This window comes from Lepidochelys kempii, chromosome 13 (genome assembly GCF_965140265.1).
Source record: "Lepidochelys kempii isolate rLepKem1 chromosome 13, rLepKem1.hap2, whole genome shotgun sequence".
In the NCBI taxonomy this organism is placed as follows: domain Eukaryota; kingdom Metazoa; phylum Chordata; order Testudines; family Cheloniidae; genus Lepidochelys; species Lepidochelys kempii.
This window is the reverse complement of record NC_133268.1, coordinates 32777259-32783376: the sequence shown is the minus strand read 5'-3', so window position 1 is coordinate 32783376 and position 6118 is coordinate 32777259.

The following is a 6118-nucleotide window of genomic DNA, read 5'->3' as shown; positions in this document are numbered from 1 at the left end:
GAGTATTTGCTTCGGATTGGGGGGCTGTCTGTAAGCGAGGACTGGTCTGTCTCCCAAGATCTCTGAGAGTGAGGGATCATTTTACTGATTGTCACAAAGCAAATGAGAGCTAAAATTAATGAGTCTTTTCTTGTTGTGTATTAATTGGTAGGGATGAGATAAGAACAGCCTTCAAACCACTATTATTGATTGCCACAAAATAAATGAGATCAGAATTCAGCTTGTTTTCTCTGAGCTGCTAAGGATTAGACAAGAACAGACCCCAAACTCCACTTCTGTTCAGTTTGGAAATCTGAAAACTAAACTTATTGTTTGACTTGTCCGTGGCCTTATTCTCCTCTCATTTAACACACTTTAAGACAATCAAATTACTCCTTTGCTCCTGATTTACATCAGTATGAAGGAGAAGGGCCCCAAGATTATGGTCTCATTGTGCTAGCCCTGACATGCAGGAAGAGACATTCACAGCCCTCCAGATCTAAAAATCTAAAGATGCAAAATAGCAAAGGTCATGTGTGGGAGAAACAGAGGCCCAGAGAGGGAGAAAGAGTTGCCCAAAGTTTCCCAGCTGGTGAGTAATAGAGCCAAAAATGGAACATGTGTCTTACCCACTAGACACACGGCATCATCCATCTATCTGTCCATCGAAAATGAAGACACTGATAGGCAGCATGGAGCAGTGGGTAGGATACTAGAGTCAAGAAGTCTGGGGCCTTGGTTCTATTCCAAGGTCTGCCACTGTATCCTTGCTATGCAATTACATAAGATGGTTTACCACCTATATACCTACCCCCAGATCTGCTTGAGAGAGGTATGTAACATTGGCAGCAACACCAATAGACTTTTTTACTTGCATTTGGAGTTTAAATGCAGCTGCATTTTGGTCACAAGTGCACTGAGGTCAGGGGAAGGCTATCACTCTTTGTAACTCTTTTTTTTTAATCTCAGTCCTTAATGGAAGGTGATTTCATCTGATGATGTAACTGTAAATCTCACAACAAAAGATAAACTACCTGAGAACAGGAAATTGCAAGGTTAAGTCCTTAACCTTCAAGAAATGACCAAGCTACACACTACACCGCTCTCCTGTCCAAGGTAGCATAAGCAGCCTGTTGGAAATAACCTATTGAGGTTTGCCGTGACTCAGTTTCCACACAGCTATTTCTTTATTGGTCCAAAGGCCATTCAGTGTGGATTACATCCAAACTACAAATACAAGAATAGGTGCACTTATAATAATTATAAGTAGCAGTAATAGTTATAAGCATTGGCCAAAGGCTCATAAATGGATCAGACAATACCTTCATAGTGTGATGTGACTCCAGAGAGATAAGGAAAAACTCTGACAAAGAAACCTCCAATAAACCTTGTCTTTTACACACTGTAACAGTGGTTTTCAAACTCCGGTACGCAAGCTCTCATCAGGGGGTACAGGAGAAAAGTCCTGAAATGGCGGACAATTATCCTTATGGACCTTTCCCCCTGTTTTCATAGGTATATTATGACCCTATCTCAGAGGGTGGTATGCAGTAGATGACATTATTTGGAAAGGGGTAAGCAGCCTGAAAAGTTTGAAAACCATTGTGCTATAATAAACAAGCAACGTGGTTGTTGGTTCTTGGAATTTAGCTAATGCCAGGGGAGGCAATTAGGGCTGAACTCTGTCCTCTGCCCGGGCCAATACAAGATTAATGACCGGGCCTCTGTCTTCAAGATTTTCTTCTTATCTTATTTTGCCATATTTCCTCCCAACCACTGGACTAAGCATTTCTTTTTAATTAAACCATATAGAATTAACTATTGACTGCATCAGGTCACCCAGTCAACCGTATTTTCTTAATTTTGATTCCCTCAAACCAAAGCTTAAATAAGATAATGCCACCCCTCTCTCAGAAGCGTCGCGCGCTTCCCTGCAGATTTCCTGGGCAAAGCCCCCATCCAGGAACAAAACAGCATGCAGGCAGCTCCTGTTTGCTCAGATCCAAATCAGGAATGTTAGCACCTTCCCAAGACCGGCTGCCTGCTTCTGTTTCTCTACAAGTTCCACTGACTCATTCCTGTTACTTATGCACAGTGCACAGCTGCTGTGTTCGAAGACTCAGAAACCCCATTAGCTCCTCACCCCTCCAATGGCCATGAGATTGGAGCTCTCATTAATCTCTCAGTTAGGGCTGGTCTATGCTGGTGCCCCATTTTGTAGTTGTGTGTTTGATTTTTCCTTCCTAAGTGTAGTACACGGCCCTTGTCTTTCCCGAATTTCATCTTGTGGATTTCAGACCGGTTCTCCCATTTGCCAAAGTCCATTTGAATTCTAATCCTGTCCACCAAAGTGCTTGGAACCCCTCCCAGTTTGGTGTCATCTGCAAATTGTATAAGTGTACTCTCGACTCCATCATCTAAGTCATTAATTAAAATATTGACCAGTATCAGACCCAGGACAGACCGCTGCATGCATATATATATATATATATATATAGGTTTTAATATAGTTTGGTTCCTCAGACAAGAAGCATTTCAACAAAAACCTAAATATTTTTCTTTCTTCTTTTGCTTGTGAAAATTTCTCTCTTAAAAAAAAATGATGTTTTTCTTTAAAAAAAAAATTAGCAGAAATATTTCTACACACTCTGCTGGTTTCACCATAGGTGATCTCTCTCTTAATCCTTTCCTGGACTAAGCAGACATATAAGAGACTGATACAGAAATGAAGCCTATAATGTAGGTATCTCCCTCATTGCCCCTGCAGGCTTCATGCACACATATTCAGATTCCCCTTCATCCCAAAACTTGTGCCTCATTGCCAACTTTTCTGAGTTACAGGCCACACCCCCTGCTGTTATAAACTCAAACCTAGTTGCACTTCTACAGATCCCTGTCAATTCTACTCCCTCCTCGCTCCAGCATACAGCCAGTTCAGAAGTTCCATTTCCCAGCTAGCTTGCTCTAATTTTTAAGTTAGATCAAAGATGCCAGGAGCATGTGCATAGATGCCCTTTATATCACTTCTACAAATCAAAAGATGAGAAAGAAAGATTAGGGGATGCTCCATCCCCATCCTCTAATTCCCAGGAAACTACTCAGACCCATTTCAGAGTAGCAACCGTGTTAGTCTGTATTCGCAAAAAGAAAAGGAGTACTAGTGGCACCTTAGAGACTAACCAATTTATTTGAGCATAAGCTTTCGTGATCTACGGCTCACTTCATCGGATGCATTCAGTGGAAAATACAGTGAGGAGATTTATATACATGCAGAACATGAAAAAATGGGTGTTATCATACACACTGTAAGGAGAGTGATCACTTAAGATGCGCTATTACCAGTGTCAAAGTCAGATTCAGGACTCACATAATTTGTCAGACCACTCTGTTTATTAGCAAAGCACTTTGTTAATGCACCCAGATGTGAGCCCCTCTCTGAGGCACAAGATAACTTATTTATACAGCTAAGCCAAAGCCAATTTAACATAAGAGACAAAAGAAAGCAGAAACTGACAAATATACATACATATCTTATTTGCATCTCTCTGGTCACGCGATTACAGACCTAATCTGACTTCTGGGATGCCACCTGATGTACTGAGGTTTCACTGAGCACCTCCTGCTCCACCAGCCTGGATTCCCTCTCCCTGCTTCGTTGAATTAGGCTCTCCAGCCTCTTGCAGCACACACATACAGGTAGGGCCACACCCAGCTGCAGAAACAGATTGAAGTATTTGGGCCAAAAGAAATCTGATGAAGTTCAGCAAGGACAAGTGCAGAGTCCTGCACTTAGGACAGAAGAATCCCATGCACTGCTACAGGCTGAGAACCAACTGACTAAGCAGCAATTCTGCAGAAAAGGACCTGGGGATTACAGTGAATAAGAAGCTGGATATGAGTCAGCAGTGTGCCCTTGTTGCCAAGAAGGCTAACGGCATATTGGGCTGCATTAGTGGGAGCGTTGCCAGCAGACAGAGGGAAGTGATTATTCCCCTCTATTCGGCACTGGTGAGGCCACATCTGAAGTACTGCGTCCAGTTTTGGGCCCCCCACTACAAAAAGGATGCGGACAAATTGGAGAGAGTCCAGCGAAGGGCAACAAAAATGATTAGGCGCTTGGGCCACATGACTTACGAGGAGAGGCTGAGGGAACTGGGTTTGTGTAGTCTGCAGAAGAGAAGAGGGAGGGGGGATTTGATGGCAGCCTTCAACTACCTGAAGGGGGGTTCCAAAGAAAATGAAGCTCGGCTGTTCTCAGTGATAGCAGATTACAGAATAAGGAGCAATGGTCTCAAGTTGCAGTGGGGGAGGTCTAGGTTGGATATTAGGAAACCCTATTTCACTAGGAGGGTGATGAAGCGTTGGAATGGTTTACCTAGTGAGGTGGTGGAATCTCCATCCTTAGAGGTTTTTAAGGCCCGGCTTGACAAAGCCCTGGCTGGGATGATTTAGTTGGTGTTCTCAGTACAGACCTGTATCACTCAAGGTAAAGGATTTAGCATCTATCCCTCTGTGGACAGCCATTAGAGGAGGACTTGACACATACATTTCCAGTGGTTTATACAGGTAAATTTGCTAGACAGCAGATAAATGCTGAATATCAGGAACCCTGGAGATGGGGGTGAGGGTCCAGTGGTTAGAGTAGGGGTTGTTCAGAGAGGTGATCCAGATCTACAAAGTTATTTAGACCCCTATGTATTTAGGCCCCTCTGTAGACAGGTGCAAAAAAAAAAAAAAAAGGCAGGGATTTGCAAAAGTGACTAACTGGGATAACTACCCAACTCCGCTTGACTTGGCATAGACCTGTTCAAAGGCAGTGTGGCTCAACACCTGAGACTTGGGTCCTGGGATTGTTTCCCAGCATTGCTGGGGTGGCCTTTTGGAGCTTTGCATTTTGTGATTAGTAATTAGTGATTAGTACATGTGCGGGGGGAGAGCTGATCCTTGATGCTCTTCTAAGGAAGTATCTGAGGCCTTCTGCACCGGTAAAACCCCTGCAGTGCCCTGTGGAAACATGAGGGATACCATTCCTCTGGAGCTGGCAGGCTGAGTAGCCCTGCCCACTGCAGCTGAGAAAGACCTGGACTATAGCGAGCTGTCCCTTATAAAAGAGGGCAGCAGGGAATAGAGACCAGAAACAGGAATTCCCTCTGGAAAGGTGAGGGGGCGGCAGCTTATGGCAGTGCTCCCAATGGTTAGCTGCTAGAGCTATCACAGAGAGGAAATCTAGAGCGAACCATACAGACAGGAGGGAAGACCGTTTTGGAGCCTTTATTGCTGAGATGGTGAGGTGAGAGCGAGGAAAATCTTGTTACTGACTGTACTGGTGTGAGAGACAGATCTGAGGAGGGGGCTGCTATGAGGGCAGAGTCAGCATGGGTTTGATTAGGATTTGTTTAAGAAGGCTGAACTAAAGCTACAGCCCCTGTCCTGCTGAAGCATCTTCAAAGCTCAGACAGAATGAACCCCAGGGAGAGAGCTGGCCCAGCAAGACCAAGGTGTCCCCTAGGAGGAGGAGGGTGCTCTGAGAGAAGCCTAATCCTTTTACAGGTAAAGGAAAGACTAGCCGCTAGTCTTACCTTTACCTGTAAAAGGATGTGAGGTGTTTTTTTTAAATGCAATTTTTTTTTCAGATTTTCATTAAACAAACCAAAACTGAAAATAAGGCAAGAATATTAGAATTAAGGGTGAAAATGTCCCAAAGTGCCCCATTTTCAAAGGCATTTAGGTGCATAATTAGACCCCAAAGAAAGAATGGACAGGAATGTTGTTGTTGGTTCTGAGAATTCCTCAGACAAATGACTTCCTTGCTGCATGGATTACGTCCCCAGAGGCCCAGCAGAGCTCTGATAAATCTGGGTTTGAAGACTGTAGCCAGGAGAGAGATGCCCAGATGCTGAAGGGGTAAGTCCTTCTGTTTCCTTGAACAACAGATAATGTCTCAAGTTACGATTCATAACAGGTCCCAGCAGAGCATCCCAGTTGGCTGCTCTTTTACTCCCCTAGCTGTGTGCAAGTTGTACCTTTAGGCTTGCTGAGAAGACGAGAAAGAGATCGGTTTACATGCCCCTCTCAACGAGCGTTCTTTCTTTCTTTTTCTTTCTTTTCTTGCTCTCAGAGATGGTAGTGCAGTCCCTGG